Source organism: Pseudochaenichthys georgianus, chromosome 20, assembly GCF_902827115.2.
Source record: "Pseudochaenichthys georgianus chromosome 20, fPseGeo1.2, whole genome shotgun sequence".
Taxonomy (NCBI): Eukaryota; Metazoa; Chordata; class Actinopteri; order Perciformes; family Channichthyidae; genus Pseudochaenichthys; species Pseudochaenichthys georgianus.
The window spans coordinates 6,647,749-6,674,657 of NC_047522.1; the positions used below are offsets into that span (position 1 = coordinate 6,647,749).

The 26,909-nt window shown below is 41.9% G+C and overlaps 1 long non-coding RNA gene across 3 annotated transcripts in view; it reads right to left on the minus strand.

Moving 5' to 3' along the window:
- Nucleotides 1-26,909, minus strand: part of LOC117465882 (uncharacterized) — a 65,598-nt gene that overhangs the window by 22,753 nt on the left and 15,936 nt on the right. For 2 of the 3 annotated variants that reach the window (XR_011645101.1, XR_011645100.1), the window contains exon 3: nt 20,963-21,028. The exons of the other annotated variant lie outside the window; for it this stretch is intronic. This is a non-coding gene — a long non-coding RNA (uncharacterized lncRNA). The remainder of the gene's footprint in view (nt 1-20,962; nt 21,029-26,909) is intronic. 3 annotated transcript variants of the gene reach the window in all.

A 26,909-nucleotide genomic window follows, 5' to 3' on the forward strand; every position in this document is an offset into this window, starting at 1 on the left:
TGACTTTGCCTCCTTCTTCACTGACAAAATCATGCAAATTAGACAGGCAGTCAGTGCCTCTGTATCAGTTACAGCAAATGTACTGTCCCTATGTTCACCGAAAGCCATTTCAGACACCATGTCACAATTCCATCTGATAAAGGCTAAAGACCTGGAAGACATTATCCAACATCTGAAATCCTCCTCCTGTAGCCTCGACATCATCCCGACAGGATTTTTCAAAACTGTTTTTCATTGCTTGGCCTCAGATATACTACACATAGTAAACAAGTCTCTTCAATCAGGTGTATTTACACAGACCCTGAAAACTGCAATAATTAAACCGCTCCTAAAAAAGCATAACCTAGACGCAACCATAATGAATAATTACAGGCCAATATCAAACCTTCCCTTTTTAAGCAAATTGATTGAAAAAGCAGTTTTTCAGCAGTTGAGTAATTTCATGTTTTTAACTGACGGTTTTGATGTGCGTCAGTCGGGCTTTCGACCTAACCACAGCACTGAGACTTCACTTGTTAAGGTCTTAAATTACATCCATTTGAACACAGACAGTGGCAGAATATCAGTGTTAGTATTATTAGATCTCAGCGCTGCCTTTGATACTGTTGACCACAACATATTGCTAGACCGTCTTGAAAACTGGGTGGGAGTTTCAGCAACAGCTCTAAACTGGTTTAGCTCCTACTTAAAAGGACAGAACACCATCCATCCATCCATCCATCTTCTCCCGCTTATCCGTGGTCGGATCGCGGGGGTAGCAGTTCCAGCAGAGAGCCCCAAACTTCCTTTTTCCTGGCGACATCAACCAGCTCTGACTGGGGGATCCCAAGGCGCTCCCAGGCCAGCGAAGAGATATAATCCCTCCACCTGGTCCTAGGTCTACCCCTTGGTCTCTTCCCAGCTGGACGTGCCTGGAACACCTCCCTAGGGAGGCACCCACGTGGCATCCTAACTAGGTGCCTGAACCACCTCAACTGGCTCAACTCCGAGTCCCTCCCGGATGACCGAACTTCTCACCTTAGCCCTAAGGGAGACACCAACCACCCTGCGGAGAAAACCCATCTCGGCCGCTTGTATCCGCGATCTCGTTCTTTCGGTCATGACCCATCCTTCATGACCATAGGTGAGGGTAGGAACGAAAATGGCCCGGTAGACAGAGAGCTTTGCCTTCTGGCTCAGCTCCCTTTTCGTCACAACGGTGCGGTAAAGCGACTGCAGTACCGCTCCCGCTGCTCCGATTCTCCGGCCCATCTCACGCTCCATTGTTCCCTCACTCAAGAACAAGACCCCGAGATACTTGAACTCCTTCACTTGGGGTAAGGACTCATTCCCTACTTGGAGTGGACAGTCCATCGGTTTCCTGCTGAGAACCATGGCCTCAGATTTGGAGGTGCTGATCCTCATCCCAGCCGCTTCACACTCGGTTGCGAACCGATCCAGTGAGTGCTGAAGGTCGCAGACCGATGAAGCCATCAGAACCACATCATCTGCAAAAAGCAGTGGTGCAATCCTTAGTCCACCGAACTGCAGACTCCCTCCCCATGACTACGCCTCGAAATCCGATCCATGTATATTACAAACAGGATTGGTGACAAAGTGCAGCCCTGGCGGAGGCCAATCCTCACCGGAAATGGGTCCGACTTACTGCCGAGGACCCGGACACAGCTCTCGCTTTGAAAGTACAGAGATTGGATGGCCCTGAGTAGAGACCCCCTCACCCCATACTCCCGCAGCACCTCCCACAGTAACTCCCTGGGAACTCGGTCATACGCCTTCTCCAAGTCTACAAAACACATGTAGACCGGATAAGCGTACTCCCAGGCCCCCTGTTCCGTCGTTCCACGACCAGGACGGAATCCACATTGTTCCTCCTAAATCTGAGGTTGGAGGACAGAACACACGTTGTCTCAATAGTAGGGGTGTAACGGTTCACAAACATTTCGGTTCGGTACGTACCTCGGTTTTTAGGTCACGGTTCGGTTCGGTACAGCAGAAAAAATCATCACAAAACATAAAATATATATATATTTTTTTTAATTATTATTAAACTGTGAATAATGTAATCACTCAATAAATACAAAATATAATAAAATAAACATTAAGGTGCAGCATTTCGATGAACTGAAATAATCTGTATTTGAACTGTACTGTACTAGTACCTAAGCAGCCAGTTTGACATTATGACTTGCTTGTCATTGTATTTTCATGTTTTTTTAAAGAAAAATTAACTTTGCTTGCCGAAAAATTTACATTGCTTGCCGAAAGGGCAGATCTGCTGACACTAACAATGTCTCCTGCTGTGGAGAACACCCTCTCGCTAGGGACAGAGGTAACAGATATAGCCAGGTAGCGCTTTGCTAACACGGCAACATAAGGATATTGGCGTTTGTAATAGCTTTGGCTCGGTCTGAACTTTTTGCGAGTGGTGGAGGCTTAAATGCTAGCGGGAGTTGGGTTTGCACTTCAGTCTTTTTTCTTTTGGTACCGGTGATATTCAAGTTCGGGTGATGCCTTTTCAAATGAGTGTGCAAGTTTGATGTATTGCCAGCCGCGTAACCAATTTTGGTTGAACAATGCCGACAAACAGCTTTGGTTCGGTCCACCTGTCTTTGTCCGTCATCCTTGTACGTAACTGCGAAACCAAAATGTTCCCAAACCGGAGACTTCAATGATGCTGGAGGATTTTTGAGCTCAACTTTATCTGCGTTCGCCATTTCGACAGTTCCTCAAATTACCGACTAAATTTGAACGCATCCCTGTGACCAGCTCTCATAGTATGTCTCTCGTCCAATGAAATGACTTGCTCGCTCTATGACGCGTTGAACCCAATGTGAGCAAATTACTCTGAATGCTGCGACGCAGCACCTGAGATTAAAAGTTGTTCACGTTCTCAATTTTTACGTTTAACGTTATATTCGTTCGGTACACTTCGGTACACACGTGTACCGAACCGAAGGGCCCGTTCCGAATAATTTTGGTACGGGTACCGTTACACCCCTACTCAATAGGCAATTACAAATCAACCCTGATAAATATGTCATGCGGGGTTCCTCAAGGTTCCATCTTAGGACCTTTGCTTTTTAATATTTATATGCTACCTCTGGCTGAAATTATTAAAAACGGCGATCTAAGCTATCACATCTATGCAGACGACACCCAGATTTATTTTAAAATTACACCGGGAGACTACTCTCCGATTAGAACACTAAGCAAGTGCATTGAGCACATCACTGAATGGATGACTCAGAACTTTCTCCAATTGAACAAACTAAAAACTGAGATCATTGTTTTTGGAGCAAAGAAGGACCGATTAAAAGTAATCACAGAGCTTCAGTCGGCAGACTACAAAGTAACTCACAAAGCAAGAAATATGGGTGTAGTGATGGACTCAGACCTGAATTTTAACAGTCACATTACAACAGTTATTAGGTCTGCATACTACCACCTGAAGGATATTTCAAGGATTAAAAAACTAATGTCGCAACAGGATTTATAAAAACTTGTCCATGCTTTTATTTTCAGTAGACTCGACTACTGCAATAGTGTATTCACAGGGCTCACTAAAAAATCTATCAGAAAGCTGCAGCTGATTCAGAACGCTGCTGCTCGAGTACTCACTGACACTAGAAAAGTGGATCACATCACTCCGGTTCTGAGATCATTACACTGGCTTCCAGTCTGCCAAATAATTGATTTTAAAATACTACTGCTAGTTTTTAAATCACTAAATGGCTTAGGACCGAGGTATATAGACGACCTACTCCATCACTATGAAGCATCCAGAAGTCTCAGGTCTTCTGGGTTGGGTCTGCCCTCTGTTCCGAGAATAACCACTAAACATGGAAAAGCAGCTTTTAGTTATTATGCCCCAACAATTTGAAACAAACTGCCTAAATCATGCACGTCCGCTGAAACACTTCCTATTTTTAAATTCAGATTAAAAACACACCTATTTGCCGCTGCTTTTAATTGAGCTGCCCATACTCACACTACAATATGCCTTTTTAGTCATGTATTCTGTACCTGCTGTGTTTATTTATTTATTTTATTTCATTATCTTTGCTTTTTATGCCTGTTTTTAAATGCCTTTTTAATAATGTATTTATGCTGTATTTGTTCTTAAATGTCTTTTTCTTTTAATCTGTAAAGCACTTTGAATCTCCACGTGCTGAAAAGTGCTATATAAATAAAATTGCCTTGCCTTGCCTATCAGAAACAATGCCCGACTGTTTTGAACGTAATATGGTCGGTGTTTACATTAGCATCGCTAACACTCAGAAGCAGGAAATAAAAAGGAATTCACCTTGTGGTATAATAGAAAGCCTTTGAGCTCCACACTGTTTAAGAAATAATCCTTGATAATCCATGATATGGCATTTCATCACAGCAGAATCTGCCGGTAGAATCTCCCGCATGAGCAGGCATAAGCTCCGCCCCTCTTTTTTAAAGCTTTATACCCAAAATCAGAACTTTTGAAACAGGAAGTGAAATAGAGGGATATGAGGAATGGCTAGAATGGGTGATCTGTTTGGTATTTTGAGCAAAACACTTCATAATGTTTTTTTATATATTTGTATATATCTGAGACCTATGCTATTGCCTAAAAATAGCATGGTAGGTGACCTTTAAAACTACCTTAGGCAATGTATTGACATGCAAAAATGTCAGGAGATCACCCGAGTCAGTAGGCGTCATGCTCTGGGCACCATTGATAAATGTATATACAAATCAATCGCATAGTTATCGAGATAGTTCCGCTTGTACCAAAGTGGTGGACTGACCTACCGACTGACAAACCATTCCTATACAAATATATTCACGTTTGTGGTTGGTATTCACTGCACATCAAAAACTGGACAGTAGAACTACAGTAATAGCGATTTCAGAAAATATTCTTAAAAATCAGAGAAGATATTGTAATTTCCCTAAAGCATGCCTTTGAGAAGACAAATTATCCTTGATATATGAATGACTGGATAGATGAAAGGATGAGGGAACACTAGTAAAAGTAACAATACTGTAGGTTAGGCAAATGTTTTTCAGGAGCTACACTTACTGGTTTCTTTTCGGCAACACAACAGGCAGCATTTAAGAGAGCAGGAGTTCAACAACACTCTTTAGCAGAGTTTGATGCTCCTAGTTAACCCGACCTGCTACGGCTCCTGCTCCATCACCGAGGCTCCACTATCACTCTTGATGTACACCCCCACATCAGTCCAGTAAGCAAAATCCCCCGAGACGGGTCTTTTCTCAGCGCTAACATGTGAAATATTGTTTTGCTGGGTGTTCACTCAGGCGAGCAAAAATCATTGCCTCTCTCTAGGTAAGGTTGACAGATGGCCATCCGCACTGTGAGAAAAACAAAGGCTTGGATGGCGGAGTGAACAACCAGGTCGGCCCATGTTTTATTTCCCTTCATTTTGTAAAACGGCCCCCAAGGTTAACCCCGGCTGCCTTTCTTTGGTTTTTATTTAAGGAGAATATTTCAAAGAAAGCAGGATCAAGTTACTTTTAGATTTACCAGAGTCTTTCTTCCCCCGTGGATAAAAAAATGATTTTCTTTTCATGTTTTTCATTTGAACTCCACATCAGTATGTGGCAGGATATCTCTTACATATGCTTACACTCAATCAACACGCATAGAAATTAACAACTTCAAAATGAAATGCAATTTGCATGTGTTTGCTTTTGCAGAATAATCAAATCATGCGGTATTAGGGCACGCATGAAGCATTGGAGACAGTGGTTTTGTTCAGTCGGAGGTAATTGCGCCCCTCTGCCATCTCTTTTTTAGAATACAGCCTGACATAACCACTGGTTGTCGGCAATCTGACAAGTATCAGATGAATCATTTTAATGTTAATTACAGGGAAGCAGAAATACATTTAAAAATCCTTTGATGATGGGCAATGAAGGAAGTTAAAGATGTTGTTAAATGCACTAAACTGGGTTATTTTTAAAAGCAGAAGACGTGTGAGATCTAAGAGCTGTGTTATTTATAAGTAAACTACACTTTGTTAGTTTAAATTCATCCATGAAAGCCTGAAGGTCTGTTACTTTGACCCTGAAATAATGATAACCCATTGCTGGGTTCATAATAAAAGTTCATATTAAAGTTCATATTAAAAAGTTCATATTAAAAAGGAAGAAAAAGCATTTTAAACTCATATCTAGAAGAGAGGTTGTCTGATATCTTTCCATTGTTTCCTGAGGTGCAGAAACAAAAAATGTTCAGCACTGACGCTGGGGCTCCATTATTGTTTTTCATGGATATGATTTACACTTAATTTCCAGAATAGAATTTATTGATTTACTTATCCACCTGCTGTGATCTCCTCAGAACCTCTACAGAACGGTTGATGATCTCATTTTCAAACACTGCAACATGCTAGATTCTTAAATTGAAATGGATGATTGATATGGATGAGTTGATGAAAAGGGGTCACTGGAACTTTCAGTGGGAACACCAAAACATCAGTATGATAATATAACATTTTATGTGACTTAATAAGACAGTAATTCATAATCCCTCAAAGCCCTTTTGCAAAGCCCCCACTCCTTTTAGACCAGAACCTATTAAGGCAGAACCTTACACAGATCAGACATCTTTATTGTGTCTATACAAAATCACAATTTATACTAACTATTGTCAATACGGTCAGTGCGAAGGTCCAGACATTTCAATACAACTGTCACAAATCCACAGCCTGCATCCAATTGTAGGGCCAATGTAGCAGATGGATATCGTGATAGCTAGCTAGCAATCACCGTTAGCACCGTATCTATAGTCAGTAAAAGTATTAGTGCTTACTAGCGCAAAAGTCAACAAAAAAAGTGATACAAATCGACAACGATTGACAATATCAGTGTAGATACAACTTGTGTATTATTGTGAAAGAAAAGTCTGGCTCTTTAGCAGCTAAATACTGTTCTATGTTCACTAGCTAGCTGCTAACTTTGTCCTATTGCTGTTTGAGCTTGGCTAGTAGTGTAGAGTTGCTTTATCAGATATTTTTCACTGAAAACAACTGCATGCCACAGTTCTAATCATTAAGATTGATGCGAGCGGTGAAACTGAACTAAAACAGTAAAGTTGCATGCCATAAAATCAAAAATAGTTAGTCAAATAGATGCTAAGAACTCAAATAGCGCTAAAGAGAACTGCAGTTGGGAGTTGTTTATCCATGGGATAAATTACCGTTGCATTAAAGGGCCCATGTCATGCTTTTCCGGTTATTACCCGTTCCCTCCCTTGTGTGTTACAGTATGAAGGTTTTTATGCATGTAAACGGTCTGCAGAGTCAAAAACCCTCAAAGTACACCCTGTAGCGAGTAAAACTCCAGAACGCCTCGTTGGAGATTTCTCATTTTCCATTGTTTTCTTCCTGGGTTCTCCGACGTGTGAATACCCAAATCAATAACAAATGACTGGATCGAAGCACCTCACACACCAGGATCCCTTGGCTAGTCCCTTGGGAGTCCCCATTGACTTGCATAGAGCTCCCTGAACGCTGGTAATAGACGAGTTGGGATCGTGGAGAAATGCTCTCCGCAGACCCATTCTCACAGCATTATAAACCTTTTTTGTACTCAATATCAAGCCACACTTATTGTTTTTACTTCGGCTGTGAGTGTTTGTGTGTGCTCAGGATGAGTTTCGCTGTGTCTCGCTGTGTTGCCGACCCGGAATCCTGTCCGCTCCTCGCAGCAGCGAGCCTCGCAGCAGCGAGCCTCGCAACGTCCTGACCAATCAGAGCACACTGGGCTCACAGGGAGGGGGGGCAGGAGCTCCAACAAGCCGTTTAGGACAGAGTGAATACCTGGTGAATACACATACTATACAGAGATGCTGGATGAGAAACCAATGTGATTTTGGAAGATTGCACAATTTAAATCTATTCTACTAGACCTCAACAATGGAAATATGATCAGTAGAAATGGCCATGACATGGGACCTTTAAACATAGTTTTTTGAGCCGAACAAAAATATTGAATAGCTGCATTGAAGTTCAACTTTATTTTGAACAATAGATAATTTGATAAAAATAATCTGTAATAATATAAAATAGGTTTTTTTGGTCTGGGCCAAGATTGAAGTCAGCTCTGTATTTTTAAGATAGAGAATTGTCCGCTACCTTGAGACGGCAGCACCAGCTATCCATCAGTGAAAGATGAATGCTGAAGTCTGGTGGGTGACATAAAAATGACCAGCCCTTGCTTGGCAGTGATGGAGACGCTCTGTCGCTTTGATGCGTCGCCTTGCAATTCGGTGTTAGCAAAATGGACTGGGTGGCTGTAAATGCAGGTGTCGAGCTGTACGTCTGAATATAGACAGGGTCACTTCACCTGGTTACTAAGGGCGAGGGGCTGCTCAGTCAACCCTGAAAGCCTGTGTGCAGGAGGATTCGATCTGCTGAGGCGGCATAGAGGCGGAAAACCCATCACATGGAGGAAGAGTTCACTCTAGAGGCAGGGCAGTAGAAACTTGAAGATCGAGGTGCTTGAAACTTGGATTTAAAACAACATGAGCGAGCTGAGGTAGTATGTCACGCTCGGCACTCACATTCACTGTCAACCTCGCTTGTATCTTATATTCTGGCTGCTGTGCTTCACTGTCCATCACTCTCAGCACTTCTTCAGGGTGGTCATAACTCATGCAGAGTTTTGTCGTAGAAGACGCCTCCTGTCCTCTGGGATCAACTCCATGCTATCCCCCTCAGCATTGATTAGCACCGCGTTACGCTGACATGGACAAAGACAGATAGACTCTCCCGGATCTGTCCGCCTGATATTCCCCGCTGCCAAAAGAGGGGAGGACGCTAAACCAAACAGGCACAATGTGTTCAAACATCTCTGCGGCTAATGTCCGGAGGAGGTGTTTCGACAATGAGGAAATGAGGAGGTGACCCGGCGAGGCCACGATGCATATTGCTTTGACCCTCCCACTTGGCCCCGCCATTGTTTTTCAATTAATCGCAGCCACTTTGCGGCGAGCGACACTGACAGATGGCAAGGTCTTTGTCGGGGGTTCACGGGGGTGCGAGGCTGATAGTGCTTACTGGTGGGGAAAAGTGAATTTTAGGGCCAAATGATACACGCCCCTGAGTAGAGCCACTGAGGCAGATTTCTAAGTGCTGATCTATTCAAAGTGCAAGGAACCAGGAAATAAGGTGGAGGTGTCTCCACAGGTCCGGAGGATATTACACGGCTGTCAAGATAAGAGTTTTGCATGATGAAGAGACGTAATTTAAGTATCATAGTTATTCAATTAGCCTTTTAAACTTTTAATGCAGCACACAGCCCTTTGTCAGTGTTTCAGAACATTGACAACTGTACAGTTCTTGAAATATATAAAAATAATGAACGTCATTTATAGACATCTTATAAATGTCTGTTAACAAATAACACCTTACCAATGACGTATTGCTTTTATCAGCCGTCTTAATTTTGCGCTGCTTATACAGAGCCAAATATCCTGGGAAATCTACCTCATTGCTACCTTCTTGGCATTTGTTATGACAAACTGTCAGGAATAAGAGATGTATAATTGGCATCTTAAGGTAAAATGTTATGGCAACAAACCAAGCCAGTTGAGAATCTGTAGCGGTCATGTTTTATGCAAGTCATAGAGTTCTGTTCATTCGAGTTAGTTAGTTTGGAACCATTTCAGAAGTTAAACGATCTATATGTTGATTACATTTTTAGCTAACTGTTTAAGATTATCAAACCACTACTTCACCCAATACAAATATTACAAAATTGAAGTTTGACAAACCTCTTGGAGAACTATTTTAATAGTTTTTAATTGTCTAAAGCGGTCACAACTCTGGCTCGGCTCAGAGCACATAAAGCAAAGTCAGTAAAATCAGTTGTGGCTGCTTTTAGTATAGTTAAGTTTGGTTAGGAATTCAAGAAAATCCAGAGATGAATGCAGTTGACCCTCCTCTCTCTCTGTGAGGGCCGATCCTCGCCAATCACTCTCCTTTATGGGCCACTACACGCTGGCAGATGTGCTGTTAAGTAGCTCTCAACGATTGTTAGTGGAGCCCTAACTTCTCCCTGGTGCTGAGCTATTGATTTTGCATTAGATAAACATGAATCTTGTAAATAAGAGGTGAGCGTGGATCCATTGACCCTCCCCATTGTGCTCTGAGAGAGAGCACGAAAGGGACAGAGAGGGAGAGCTTTAAACATTAGCCGACACAATGAACGGAGCTTCATTTGAAGCGTAATTATCTTTCCCACTGAAGTGCAGTGAGGGGACAAATGGGAGCGTGGGAGGTGACAGATTCCCTACTGGTGGACGACAAAGGTCAAATATCGGAGCTAAAAGACTAGCGAGGGAATACATAGTGTTATGATGAGCAACAAATACAATTTAGGCTAAAAGTCAAAACTGCCAGCGTGATTGAAATATTGATGAATGCTTTTTGCAAAGAAAAAAGATTGGGGTCAAGGCACTTTTAGAAAATCTATCCGAGTGGCCTTTACAGTTAAAGTAACAGGATTGCACATGAAGATTTTCAATGCATGACGAAACAGCTGTGTTTATTGTTTGCCATTCTCCATAGGCATATTAATGGAGGATAGAGAATAGGCCTTCTGGGCTTTGTTGCATGAATCATGTGTCTTCAGGGACGAGAGGCTCACCAGAAAGTCAATATATACCAGATATGATCCAATAATGTAAATCTACTGTGTGTGATATGGATATAAAACAAAAGCTTGGTGCTATGGCTCTTGGCTTACTACCACAGATTTTCATCAGGGCTTTAATGACGGCAATAATGTTCTGAACACTGCGAGGACAGAAATTCATTCCAGGAAAGAGTAAATAAAAAAATAAAAAGCCCTGGTGGTATTTCATCCATCTGTTGAGGCAGCTTTTTTCTGCAGTGAGGAATTTATGAAAAAGTCTCTAACAAGTCTGATTTATGTTTATAGGCTTCTAAACAGACAGGTAGTCAGTGGAGCTCGGGGAGCGCTAAACAGAAGTACATAAAAACAATGGAGAAGGGATTGGATCAGCTCAGCTGAAACACATTTGTCCTGGGGGGGAAAAGCCTCTTTGGCAGCAAAAAGAGCAGCGGCAGGCAGACAGTATATCTGGGAAATGGAATCCTTTGACCGTTTATTAATCAATAAACACATTGGGTTGCATCAAAGCGTGACGCATTTCGGTCTGTTTTTTAATGTCACTGATTAATTTTACCAGGGTCCTTCGGTGCTGCAGACAGCTAACAAATTGTGTGCAGGCCTGTAGTTGGTTGAATCAGACGTAGTAAATACTCCACTGCTGTAAAGCACAAGGATCAGAATGGGGAACACATTATAAACTTTCACATTCACATAATTTAAAATCCAAACCGCTGGACAGCACATGAAACATCCATATTGGTTCGATGTTTTGTGGCTAACAGATACCAAGCGCAAGTATATGTCGTCTCTGCTTGTTGAAATCCAAAGCCCCTCTATCTCCTGAATCTCGAGGCATGTAAGTTGGAGGTTGGATGAGATTGAAAGTGAAAGCCTTCCAGTTTTATTTAACCCTGTCCCTCTGATTCAATATGAAGCCTGCCTGTGTGCAGATGATAACTGAGAGCAAAAGGTTGACATCAATAGGACTGACTGACTGACTGTCTGTCTCTGCTCGTGTGTGTACGAGTCTGTCGACATGCATGTTCGGGGGGTGTTTATGACTGTGATTACACATGAGCGTTCAAGTGTGTGTGAGCGTGTGTGTGACAGCAACACCCCAGACGACAGGGCTGCTAGCACAGAGCCGGTCTGTCAGTGAGTGATTAGTGAAACCTGCTACACGAATAATCCTCCTGTAATAGTTTTCTCAGAAGATGGCCCATTTGATTATTGGAATTCATTGGGGCCTTTAATTACATGCGCCAGGCATTTCCAGGCTAATTTGTACCTCCGTCCCTTTTAGCATTTCAAAGTGGAAAATCATTCTTGGCACCTTATTAGACATCTCCGATTCTTGGCGCAATGTTCTCTGCCGCCTCAGCCACGTCAATAAGGAAGTATTTTGAAGAAAGTTGAATTAAATAACAGATTGGTGCCCGGGAACATCAATGTAACACGGTCAGGGAAGCAAATACAAATAGCTTATGAATTAAATTACAACCTTGATCACTTCTTGAATTGCTGTATACGTTAATCCTTAAATGCGCAGGTAAAAGTAACATGATTATTCTTTTTCCCCCCCCAAAAATAATTCTGCATTTATATTCCAGGTAAAAGACCTCGTCTTAGATCTAACAGTCTTTTATTCCGCTACATTGCTTTTGTGCACAAAAGAAAGGAACTCCCGCTCTTATGAAAATCTAATAACATTCATCTCAAAGGGAGTTATTGAATTTTGATGTTCTCCCTATGAGAGCCATTTATAAACCTTAGCAGGAAATCAAAAGCCGTTTGACAAGCCTAGGAATCAAACAGTGCTACACCGGCTTATCTTCTTCATCTCCACTTTTTATAAAAGTCAGCTATTATTTCTCCATTTCCTCTCCCTTTTCTTTTTTCCAATCACGATGCTCCTAAGGCATTTTTTGTTATGTTTTTTCCCCCCGTTTCTTAAGACGTTTTCTCTAATTGTTGAACCTCTGCTATGAATTACTCCTTTCCCTCCCTTCTGGCCGTAGATGCTTCAAATGATTCCTCAGCCTGCCTACACTGATAAGGTGAGGAAGCCTATCTGATGGCGCTTTCTGAGGAAGCATGATTAGATCTAAGCTATAAAGTCACTTTAGTCTTTTCTAAAATAGCCACGAGGCAAAAAGTTCTCACCGTAGAAAAATGTAATCTACAGGACAAAACGGTCAAACAATCCTCTATACATTGAATGTTCCATGATCTCTGGAACATGGTGATGTTTTTCAAGCGATGCAGCTTTTGTTCCAACACCGATTACATCAACTAAAAACATTTTGAGACAAATATCTGTAGACAGGCTTGTTGTGGTGGGGGGTACAAATAGAAACCATTCCTTTTATTTTCTGTAGTAAAAAATGTGCAGTGCTTCTTCAAAGAAGGCATGTTTCATAATTTAATCAAATGATGGAACTAGTTTTATTAGTTATTTGTTGGGTCGGCTAATACTGCTAGCTAGCTAACATTTACGGTTGTGTGTTTCATGTCCGTGGAGCACCACAGTTTTCGATACATCTCTCACTTAACCATTGATTTATAAAAGTGTATCATCTTGCAATGATCACATTTCAATAAAGTACTGTACCACATTCCCTTGAAAGTCAAATGAACACCCAGAACAAATATTTGGTGTAATAAATGACGTTGATGATTATTATTTTGTAAGTGTCACAGTAGACTAAACCCTCCTAACAGTAGACTAAACCCTCCTAACTTCAAACAACATTACTAACATTGCTTTAAATGCTAGTATGGGGATACATAATTGCCCCCTTCTGTCATTTTGTTTACTTTATCACCATGTTGAAGTTAGTTTAAGTTACTTCCCTTCATTTTTTTATTCTTAGCCTATACTGTAGCTTGTTGTTGTTCATTGCGCCAGGTGCATCTCGTTGACTAATTAGTTCAACGCCTACTGATTACAGACACCTGTCTGACATTTAACACGCTGAAAACAGGGTTTGTTGCTTGCTTCAGCTTAATGCTGTAGCTTTCTGGACTGCAGTTTCACCGTTTGGTTCGTCCTCCCAGCTTTCGTCTTGCACCTTTAACAATGTTAGCCAGTAGCTTTTTATAACATGTTCAGCTAAAGAGCTATTTATTCTTATGTGCAGTTTGTTTAGAGAAAAAGGATAGCGAATATTCGACTTTTTATGATAAATTAATGCTCACTGTATGTTGCGACTTATCTTCCCATATTATGTCAATTGGGCTTAAAAAGAGATTAAAGTATATTTATAAAAAAAAGTTTAACTGCACAATAAATAAACCATTAAAATAATGTCAAAAATAATGACACTTTATTTGATTTAATTATCTATTCATAAATGTTTTGTGCCTTGTAATTGCACTGTTGAGGTTACTGCAATCTAAGTTTTTCATACATTACATAATTGCACCGTAGTTTTGTATGTGTTTATGACAATAAACCTGTAGTATCTATCAACTACACTGTTATTTTCCATTGACAAGATTGTCAAAACAGGCTCCTTTGTTTAACATCTTCCCTCACGGTGGAGTAGGCTCCAGAATATATTTCAGCGGGTGGACACGTTGGTGGTCTATCTTGTGGCCGTGGGGCTAAAGCAGCCAGACTTTGATTTCTGGTTCAAGGTTAATGCCTGTTGGCTCACCTCTGGACACACACGGCTGTGATTGATGCATGCTCAGTCGCTATGCTCGAGGGATTAACACTACCCGAATAACAGCAGCGTTTACATTCAGTGACCTCTTGCATCACCTTCCCACTGCGGCATGGATTACTGTCACATAGGTTGCCATCCGTGTTCCTTGTCTACCTTAGTTTTTTTCAACCAGAATACAAATTTCTGAAGACGAGGATTGACAGAGATTTGAATGTGAACTTTTGGTCCTCTCATCCCTCAAAAAACGATAAAAGTCCTCACAATGTTTAGTTAGAATGAGAACTGAGTAAGGCCAATGACCTGTGTTCTCACCTACTGATCTGTTAAAGACAAATGTTCTAGAAATCCGAATTATGCTGAATTTATTCCACCTTATAATGCATGTGAATAGCATACTGGGCCCTGGGGTAGTGGACACGCTGCATGTGTATCACAACACATGAGAGTCGATCACAGGCCATCTGGTCAGGCCCGGCAACAGCTCCGCCCGAGGCAAACTGTACAAGCAAGTCATTTATAAGTGTCGCAGGTGGTCCCCCGCGTCCTCAAACACTGTAATGAGTAATGAGAGTTAGTCCATCGAGGATCTGTCTTCCGGCAGGGGCTGCAAACGCAAGGACGCCGCATTCACCAGCAGGTAGTTTGATAATGTGACCAGGAGCCGATGCATTAATGCACACTGTGACCTTCGTTTACGTGATATATAGTGCATGTCGCTACAGACGTTTTACTAAATGGTATTGACAATGAAAATCTGATAAGTAATTATCTGCAGCATTTTTATATAAATCAATGTTTTGCCAACTTTGCGTGATGACCTTTCAGTTCAGGAGTGTCATGCAAGCTCAAGTTATGGGCTGGCAAAACTAGAGTGGGAGGCATGAAGTACTACACCCAACTAGAAATTGGGTGTAGTTTTCTGCACTTTTACATAAATATACTAGGGCCGTCAGTCGATTAAAATATTTAATCGCGATTAATCGCATGATTGTTCATAGTTAATCGCGATTAATCGCACATTTTTTATCTGTTCTAAATGTACCTTAGAGGAATATTTTTCAAGTTTTTAAGACTCTTATCAACATATGAGTGGACAAATATGCTTTATGCTAATGTTTATTATCATTTGAACAATGACAACGACAATGGCAACCTCTGAACATTACAAATATTCGCCTCAATTCAACCTGGAACCTCTCTCATTCAATAATACAATACGTGTGTGTGTGTGTGTGTGTGTGTGTGTGTGTGTGTGTGTGTGTGTGTGTGTGTGTGTGTGTGTGTGTGTGTGTGTGTGTGTGTGTGTGTGTGTGTGTGCGCGCGCGCGCGTGTGTGTGTGTGTGTGTGTGTGTGTGTGTGTGTGTGTGTGTGTGTGTGTGTGTGTGTGTGTGTGTGTGTGTGTTCGTTAGAGCTATGTGCAACTCAAGGCATATGCTCGAACGGGAGCTGCCTGGACGCTGCAATCATGTTGCGCCACTATCCGTGCTGAGTGTGCTGACTTTTCGTACAATCTCCCACTGTCTGGCTGCCTGCATAAAGTCACGTGCTCGGCACAGTTGTGGCGAAATGTCGCTCCTCTGTTTTCATTTAAACAGCTCCTTATATCCGTTAGCGCAGCTAGCTAGCACCAGATGCTAACAACAACAATACACGTAAGGTCTCTCTCTCGCTCGAGCCACACATACACACACCCTCCCGGTCCTCCCGATGGCCAGTCGGTGCCTGCCAGTGAGCGTGGAAGTGTGGTCTGCCGCAAGCAGGCAGCAGGAGCGGGGCTGTCAGCATCAGCTTGTAGATGGTATTTTAAACTCGATGCGCTCTGAAACTACGGGGCGGCCGAGGAAAAAAATACACATGTGTTAATCGCGTTAAAATAATTAGTGGCGTTAATTTTTTTTTGCGTTAACGCGTTATTAACGCGTTAACTTGACAGCCCTAAAATATATATTTTAATAATAGGGATTTTTTCTACTGTACTAAATCAATTTTGTAGCTCTGAAATGTCCTAAAATGAGGGTTCAAACTTTATATGTATTTATAGATTTTCACCTCAATTATTTGTGCCGTCATGGTTATTGACAATCACGCTCAAATATTCACTTACTACTATACTTAATTCCATTATTTCTATTTTCTGCCAATGCATTTAACTTTGGTTAAAACTACAGTATCTGACTATGTTTATTATGTTGCATTATTAGCTGTGCATTTGTCAAATATTAGCAATCCCCATCCTCATTTTTCTCAGCCACCATTTCCTATCTTAAGCGAGAACCAGAAGTAGGGCATGAATGTATAAATGAATATCTCGTGTAGTTTTCATTTTCATTTCAAACCTTTATTTAACCAGATTGGTCCCATTGAGATCATAGATCTCTTTTTCAAGGGAGACCTGCAGTAGTGATTATTTCTATCGGAAATTTAACAGAGTTGGAAACTGTTTTGGAATGAATTGGTAAGGAAATATGTTAGTGTGAGCAGTGTAATGGACGAACACACAAATACCACAAAATATAGAAAATCTAGTGTGACCAACAGGAAATCCAAGGCAAACTGGTCACACTGCCACCCACACTGTGTGACTGACAGCTGAGCTCTGGCAAATTCTGGCAAGTCTTTGGCTGCTAAACTCCAACACAGATGGAGCCAAAAGAAACATACGCACATAAGAAACAGATTTGTGGATTTCTCCTACATAAACCACTCGAAAACATCCATTGATAAAGAAAGCTCTCAGCATCACTGCTGCCACGCAGTGCAGAAAGTTCTGCAGCATAGATCAGAGTGGAGTGTATGGGGATCATGGTGTTCTTCCCTCCCACTCCTCTATATCTGAGGACCTAAAGACTGCTCTCCCTGGCTGATAATTGCTGACACACCAAAGCCAACATAGCCCAGCGAGCCTTTAATAGTTTTCATTTTTCTTCCTTACAGGATGGCCTCTAAGGTGCCATCATGAATGATCAGCACACAGCACTGCAGCTCCCTGTGCAGGCTGCACACACACACACACACACACACACACACACACACACACACACACACACACACACACACACACACACACACACACACACACACACACACACACACACACACACACACACACACACACACACACACACACACACACACACACACACACACACACACACACACACACACACACACACACACACACACACATCCTATAGCCATCCCAGACATCTCTCAGCATTGGCCATTACTCCCTCTGTGTCTTCCTCACTTCTCATCTCCTCCCCATACAGACAATTTATAAAAGATTTTCCTGCCCACACCTTTCATCACAGCACCTACTTTCAACACTGCGCCTATTTCCCAACATTAATACACTCTCTCTTACCAAAACCATAAAAACATTAACTCAAACTATTTTCGGGGTCCAATTTATCACGTCCTGACAGAGGATCATGCGCAAACATTACGACAGGATGGCGGCTGATATGACACACTGACGTAGGCTACTTTAGCTCCTCAGCACTGGTTAGAAACTCACCGTTACTTCGTCCAAAAGCCTAAAATCGTGAGGAGTAATACAAAAATGAATCACGGAATAACAGAGCCAACAAGGCTGAAGTACCCCCCTGAGTGGAAATGTCTGTGAGGAATTGGGCGCTCTTATGTTCGGCATTGCGACTCATTAGCCTAGCGGTATGCATGGGTGGAGAAAAGCAGAGCATGGAGGCTCAGCAGAAGCAGATATTTCCCACATCATTACTCGGTGCCCAGTGTGGGGGCGACCTACAACAATTCACCATCTGATGTTGGTCTTATTATTACTCTAAACCGTTTTACTGTCGTAAGTTATTATAGTCATCTATATCCATACTGTGAGATGCTTGCTTTACAAACAGGACATCATACTGTAACACAACCCGAGTTATTTTGAAGCTTCCTATTTTGAGTCCAAAGGTAAGGTCTCTCATGCCCCTTTCACACCAACACGTTTTCAGCTCCGGCTCGGAGCTGGAGCCTGAAAAGTACCGGTTTTTCCTGTTCACACTGCAGAGGCGCCGCCTCTTAGCTCCAGAATCCGGTTCACTTCCAGCTCCAAAAGATTGTCGGTCTAGAGCAGGGATGGCCAACCCGCGGCTCTCGAGCTGCATGCGGCTCTTTGCCTAGTTTCATGCGGCTCTTCAGTTCATATTGAATTGTATATGTGTGAGTTTGGGGGAGAGACACTGACTCCTGACTAGTGTTGCACGGTGTACCGATACTTGAAAGGTACCGCAATACCCTGCCGTTAAAAACTTTCCGATTCCTCCGTTTCATTAGTATCGGTACTTTAAGAATGACGGGAAAAGTACTCCGGTGAGAAAGCGCCGTTTTAATAAGAGCCGTGTGTTCAGCGCTCTGCTTCCACTCCCTGCACTGCAGCTGTGCCTGCAGTCCCGCCCCTCTCAAGCACGCTCAAGTGCCTCCCCTCTCTCGTGCACGCGCTAGCTGCCAGAGCATGTGAGAAAACGAGAAGCATGGCTGCAAGTGGGAGTGCAACTGCCGCTGCGCCTCGGCTTGTTGACAAAAAAGACGCAAGAAGCAACATTTGGAAGTATTTTAGCTATATCTCTGACAGTGAGGGCAAGCCTACGGACACCACGAGGCCTGTCTGTAAGAAATGTATTAATTTTATTTAATACGAATTCTTGTCATTTATTTTATTTATTGTTCTCATTGTTTAAAAGTTTGTGTTATGGTTCTGGTGTGAAATAAAGCACAATAATTACATTTAAGACTGTTTCCCTTTTTTTAAGAAAAGTATCGAAAAAGAATCGGAATCGCAATTCTCGACTTGGTATCGAAACCAAAATGTTGGTATCGTGACAACACTAGCTACTCCTGACAGTTAAACCTGATATTTAGTAGGTCTGTTAAGTATTGAATGCTGATAATTCTGATGTAATTTGGCCGGTCAAAGTTGTTTGGGCTCGGATAAAATCGCTCCGTTACTTTCGTCCCGTGTTACTTTCGTCCCGTGTTACTTTCGTCCCGTGTTACTTTCGTCCCGTGTTACTTTCGTCCCGGCTCTCCCTACGTGTGTATGTGTGGTGTCAGTATGAGAGGATGACAGCGCGTCTAATTTTGATGTGGCCCAAGAGCCAATCACAATAATACCTGCGATGCAGTGAACCAATCACCTTTGAGGGGGGGGAAATCATTGATTAAACACTATCCAGTGTTTCCCCTACCATTGTCTTGGAGGGGCGCTGCGCCCCGCCAACGGAGCCCCGCGTCCCCCCCCTGAAATTCAAGGTGTTTAAAAAATATATATAATTTTTAAATATATAGCACCAAATTGCAAATAATCTATACTGTAACTACTGTCACTTTTCACATTGAACATGTGCTCTTTTATTAAATAAACTAAACGCTTTCATTTCAAGTTGTGAGTTTAGTGTTTTTGACCCTAAGAAACACTGATGCATTAATCAATAACAATAATCCACAGCTCCTCTCTCTGCTTCAGAGGATTTAAAAAATATATATCCCAATGCCACAAAAATGCATCAGTGACGTGGTTGAAATCTTGTCTCCAGAAAACAAAAAACTGAAACAAGCAGTATCAGTGACTGTGTTTGATGTGGCTCTTTGCAGTAACATAGAACACATGTGGCTCTTAACCTCTGACTGGTTGGCCACCCCTGGTCTAGAGGCAAGAGCTTACGTCTCTCTTACGTCGAGGCGGGGGCAGGGGCATGTGATGTTTGTAAAGTTCCAAGTAAAGTCGTCCCTTGTAAAGTCGTCCGATGCTTTCCATTTCGTTTCGTAAGAGGATAACCAAAGCGAACAGCGCTTCAATACAATCGGCCATTGTTGTTGTTGTCGATGTGAGGGATTTCCGCGCGGTTTGGATTTTATGAAGCAGGCACGTAAACGGTGACGTGATGACGCAGCAGCGGCAGCTCTGGGCAGTGTGAACCGGTGTGAACAGAGCGGGAGCAGAAATGGGAAACCGGAGCTGAACCAGAAAAGCTCCCGCTCGGAGCTAGAAAGGGAAAAGCGCTGGTGTGAAAGCCGCATCAGAGCAATAAACCATTCGGTCTTAAAAATGTCTTGTAAATGACATTTTATATATATGATATCTTCAAAGAAACAGTAACATAGAATCTGAGTAAGTATTTGTCTTGTTACATGGAGTTCAACAGCCTATGTTGTCTTTTCACCACGTTAAAGACTCTCTGTTGGTTTTAAATAAGAACAACTCATCAGGTTTGAACAAATAATTCAAGTTTAGTTCAATTAACCCCATGTACATTACACTTACACAAATAAAAAAGGAGCCTTTGTAAATATTTTATAAAAAGTTAGATTCTAAGTGTTTGTTTTGGAAGATATTATTCAGTTAAGAGGATATTGAGACTTAAAGAGGGACATGACAGCTGTCTGAGTCACTTCTTGTTTGCTTGCAGCATCAGTTTCACCCATCTCCAACACAAAATTGGATTTTCAAATCTATTCAGGTTTCTAAACGTCCCTTTAGAAATTGGTAAAGACATAAATAGATGTGTTTTTACAGTCTACACAGTATGTCTCAGGACTACTTCCTGCATCTTAAAGTCAGAGAAGTAGATGCAATTGTAAACATAGCAAACAATAACCAAAATAAAAAATCATTGCCTCTTTGCTTCGTCTACCTTCTGTTTAGCTTCATTGCACTTTCTTCGTCATCTTCCCTCCGCTGTTGTTGTCACCTCCCTGATCTGTGTCAATCAAAAAGTTTCATATAACAGTTTAAAATCTAAACAGTCTCACTCTCACCATCAATCAAACATCTCCGAAGTGAGAGACCTCTGATTGTTTACGAAGACAATTTGTTCAATCTTGTTTGTCATGATTGCTTTACATCAATATTCTCCACTCCAACACTCCCAGAGCTCCGCCATATTTCCCCCATCAGCCCCGGTTCTGCTTCTCCTTTCGGGGTTTCCTGATCTCGTACTGCCGCCGCTGCTGGCTCTGTTGGCTGTCAGACAAGGGGGGAGGGGGGGGGCTGCGAGACATACACCACCTTCTTTTTAAACGTGGGCTTGTTTGTCTTTTTTTCTGCCGGCAGGCTTCATGTCTGGCTGGTCACAACAGGAATCAACAGAAACGTCACTTTTTGGGGACATAATGTGATTGCTATCAGTGAGATTACTTTGGTTTTATGACATATTGTGGTTCTGTGTTTCTGGACCAACACAAACCTGCTGGTGTCAGGGTCTAGAAATACCACAATGGCGGCTCAGTTAAGCTTCCTTTCCATCTTAACGTTGCGACTAAATGGGGATACATGCTCCGTCAGGCGTGGTTGAGCTAATGTGACAGGCAGCGATGCACGTATGATAATTGCTCAGATAAAGTTTGACGTCACATACACATCTCGGAGAATACCGGGGCGTTTCATTCCGGAGTGCATACTCCTCTATGATTGATCACACTCCTTATACACTGAACACAAATATAAATGCAACACTTTTGTTTTTGCTCCCATTTTTCATGAGATGAACTCAAAGATCTAAAACATTTTCTATATACACAAAATAACCATTTCTCTCAAATATTGTTCACAAATCTGAAAAAATCTGTGATAGTGAGCACTTCTCCTTTGCCGAGATAATCCATCCCACCTCACAGGTGTGGCATATCAAGATGCTGATTAGACAGCATGATTATTGCACAGGTGTGCCTTAGGCTGGACACAATGAAAGGCCACTCTAAAATGTTCAGTTTTATCACACAGCACAATGCCACAGATGTCGCAAGTTTTGAGGGAGCGTGCAATTGGCATGCTGACAGCAGGAATGTCCACCAGAGCTGTTGCCCGTGAATTGAATGTTCATTTCTCTACCATAAGCCGTCTCCAAAGGCATTTCAGAGAATTTGGCAGTACATCCAACCGGCCTCACAACCGCAGACCACGTGTAACCACACCAGCCCAGGACCTCCACATCCAGCATGTTCACCTCCAAGATCGTCTGAGACCAGCCACTCGGACAGCTGCTGCAACAATCGGTTTGCATAACCAAAGAATTTCTGCACAAACTGTCAGAAACCGTCTCAGGGAAGCTCATCTGCATGCTCGTCGTCCTCATCGGGGTCTCGACCTGACTCCGGTTCGTCGTCGTAACCGACTTGAGTGGGCAAATGCTCACATTCGATGGCGTCTGGCACGTTGGAGAGGTGTTCTCTTCACCGATGAATCCCGGTTTTCACTGTTCAGGGCAGATGGCAGACAGCGTGTGTGGCGTCGTGTGGGTGAGCGGTTTTCTGATGTCAATGGTGTGAATCGAGTGGCCCACGGTGGTGGTGGGGTTATGGTATGGGCAGGCGTATGTTATGGACGACGAACACAGGTGCATTTTATTGATGGCATTGTGAATGCACAGAGATACCGTGACGAGATCCTGAGGCCCATTGTTGTGCCATTCATCCACCACCATCACCTCATGTTGCAGCATGATAATGCACGGCCCCATGTTGCAAGGATCTGTACACAATTCCTGGAGGCTGAAAACATCCCAGTTCTTGCATGGCCAGCATACTCACCGGACATGTCACCCATTGAGCATGTTTGGGATGGTCTGGATCGGCGTATACGACAGCGTTTTCCAGTTCCTGCCAATACTCAGCAACTTGGCAGCCATTGAAGAGGAGTGGACCAACATTCCACAGGCCACAATCAATAACCTGATCAACTCTATGCGAAGGAGATGTGTTGCACTGCGTGAGGCAAATGGTGGTCACACCAGATACTGACTGGTTTTCGGACCCCCCCAGACCCCCCCAATAAAGCAAAACTGCACATTTCAGAGTGGCTTTTTATTGTGGCCAGCCTAAGGCACACCTGTGCAATAATCATGCTGTCTAATCAGCATCTTGATATGCCACACCTGTGAGGTGGGATGGATTATCTCGGCAAAGGAGAAGTGCTCACTATCACAGATTTTTTCAGATTTGTGAACAATATTTGAGAGAAATGGTTATTTTGTGTATATATAGAAAATGTTTTAGATCTTTGAGTTCATCTCATGAAAAATGGGAGCAAAAACAAAAGTGTTGCGTTTATATTTTTGTTCAGTGTAATTTCCTAATTTCCAATCCACTGGGGGACTTAACTGGAAGTAGCCCTTTTTCCTGAGCACCGACCAGCTTCCTTTTATTTCCGCGCAGGGCTAAATGGGAAGAATCTTCCAGCCCATTAAGCAGACTTTCTGTGTCATAAAAGTTTGGGGGCAGTCTCTCTCTATCTCTCTCTCCCCTCTCTCTGCAGCAGCATGGAACAGCCTGTTTGATCTGCAAGCTGCAGGTTAATAGAAATCAGCCTGCTCATCAGCAATAGTGGATTGAACTTAACCACCCACCTCCGCCCTGTCAATTCAGATTTGGAAAAAAACACTAAAACTGGTCGTAGCCTCATTTCCCTCTGTCAGGTAATCAGTATTTCACTATAATCCTTTACAGGGGTAAAATTACAATGACCTGTCCCTGGCTGCTGAATCAGGACGGCTAGTTGGATTTTTGGGAACGCCAGCCACAGAATGTAAACCCTAAAAAAATGTGATATATGCAGTGTTTCCCATACATTGATTTATTTGTGGCGAAAAAATATTTTTTTCTTTTAACATTTTTCTTTTGGTGGTTTAATGCAGGGATCACTACATTTGTCCAAGGGCCACCGGAGCCTCGCACCCACCTGAGCCCCCCGGTGGGTGCGTTTCTGTGGGAAACACTGATATGGGTAGAATGCACATGCTGCAAAAAAATTTCGTGGCTTCTAATGAAAGATTTGCAGGTTATATTTAAAGAATACATATTGATAAATGGCAAATTACGACCATGGCTTCGATGGTATGCATTATTTGATTTGAAAAGCGTCACCGATTGCTGTTTTCCTCAGTGACAAAATAACTATAATTACAGTCGGTCAGTCAGTCAGTCCTGCAAAGACATATGTTTATGTAAAGTCAAATACCTGCAAATGGGATTTTTCAGTGGGAATATCATTAAACTGTTATTTTTTTGAGGGGCAAAGGTTATGGATTTTGGGCTTTTCAATGCAAAGTTGTTTTTTCCTCATGTGAATTTCAAAGTTATTTGACAAAATGTCACAATCTTTGATGCCCATTACGATGCAGCAAGTGAGGAACCACTCACACGTTTAAATGAACTGTTAAAACAAACATTTTGAATGAATAATAAATGCCTTCATGGAAAAAATAGTTAGATTTGTTAGCTCTGCAACAGGTCAGTCGTGAGCAGTCAATTAGCTTAGTTTAGCATGAAGACTGGAGTCTGGACGCAGGGGTAAACAGCTAGCCGAATGCTCCCAGCAACTCCACATTTTAAAAACAAACTCATTTGCTTTTTTACAATTTAAGATGGACAGAAGTGAGCTTTAGAGCTTTATAGATACAGAGCCAGGCTAGCTGCTACCCCCTTCTTTTAGTCTTTTAGATAAACTAACTAAATCCCCTCATGGCTCAGACTTTGTTCTTTACTTTCAGACCTGACAGTGGAATTGATCTTCTCATCTAACCCTCAGCAACAAAGCCAATAAGCGCATGTCCCAAAATGTCAAACTATTTCTTGGTGCTGTATTTAATGGGATGTACTTAAGTCTGTTTTCACGGTGTGCGCAGCAGTCAGAACTGCTCTTCAGAGCTGGTTTCTTCTGCTGTTTCGAGAAGATTTAACATGGTCTTTGTTACCGATATAAACATGAACAAAAATGTGTCAAATTCCATTTTGCACCTACACTTCTCCTGCTTGTTTGAGGACTTTTTCAATCATGCTTTGTGCTCTTTACTTTTGCCTGAATTAACTTTCCAAAAGTCTTCAGTTTGTCTGTCTTTCTTTGGGATAAAACACAGATCTGGTGTTTCTTGTTTGCATGTCCCAGAATCGGATTGTGTACCACATATTCACGTGTTTCAGGAGTATTCCTCGCTGTGGGGAGCTTTTTTTGTTCGCAGTGATAAGGAAACATCAGAACTGTTTGAAAAGTGAGGAAAGAAATAGGTTGTCGTGTCAGTTTATCTAAAACCACTCTCTCAAATCAATCACAGAAAGAAAAACATCAAGCCTGAGATTATCCGTCTCTAACTCGGTGCTATGTGCCGGTTGATGGAGCGATGCTGTGTTGGTTCACGTTGAAATGAATAGAAGTGATAGGCAGCCCATTTTCTGACCTTAACACCATTAACTGACTAATTGAGATGAATGGAGAGATGATTTTAGGACAGGGGGAGGTGACAGAAGGACCACTGTATGTTTGCATGTTATAATCAGGTGTTGATTACAGACCTAGCTGCTGATTGAAAAACTTCAATCAGCAAACTAAATACATCTCCATACGCAGTCAGAAGAGGGAGCTTTCAATCATCATTTCATCATTAATTAATAGTGATGAGGAAGAGATATGACTGGACTGCATGACACCCTACATAATGTAAAGTAAGGAGGTTAAAAATACCTTGGAAATAGTTTGGAATATGTTATTCAGAGGATCAAAAAGGTAAAAAAAACAAGCTGCAGAATATGACGATGTTTAGTTTTGGATATGTTTGAATCTGCATTCTACTACATGGTTGGACATGACTCAACTCCACTGCATCAGCTACTTTGAAATGGTAGGTTTTGCCTTAGCTAGCTTGAAACATCATCCCTGATTAACAAAAAAAAAAAGGACAAGGTATCCACAAGATTTGCTAGTAGAAAACCAACAAAGAGCAAGATGAGTCGCATAGAGTAGTGACATACCATGCAGTGAAAATGTTACAATATAATATAAATGTTACAATATAAACTCATGGTACAGTGCAGATTTAAACATAAATGCTTACAAAAAAGCGTTATCTCCAAAGAGTGTTAATCCACCTTACTGTAACTGTGCAGAAAGAAATAAGCAAGATATGCTAATGCTAACGTTTAAAACAAAATATGCTTTTTTATGCTTTTGGTACTTTGTGTTTAGGAGCCTCCATTGCATTAACTAGTGCAGTTGATGGCTTGGGACACTAAGGCCTACCTCCAAACATTATTTTCAGTTTTTTCAGCAAGTAGCAATACATGTAAACACTTAAAGCTATCATCACAATGAGTCAACACTACCCGAGATGTGCATAATTTGACGCAATGAGTCCAAATGTTCGCCATAGTAAAGGCCTTTAATTACTAAATATTTCTAGGGACCGGTTTATTTTCAACTTTGACACACAATACATAATGCATTGTGACTGATGACTGCATCTAGCAAATGGCAAACAATATGCCACTTAGCTATTAGGGCTGTGCATCTTCACTGGTCTCACGATTCGATTCGATTACGATTATCCTGTCAACGATTCGATTCGGTTCGATATCCCGGTGCATCACGGTGCATCACGATTCATACCAATGCGTTGCATCCTCAATTTTCTATATTACTGCACATGGCTTATTTTTCATCAATGCATACTGCATGTATGTAAATACATATGAACTCTCTTTTTATTATTTAGAAAGTGCTTCAGAAATCAATTACATAAATGTCTTGACATTAATTTATAAACCAAAATAAATGAATTGTATAGGTCTAGCCTCCGTGTGTGAAGTTGTTCC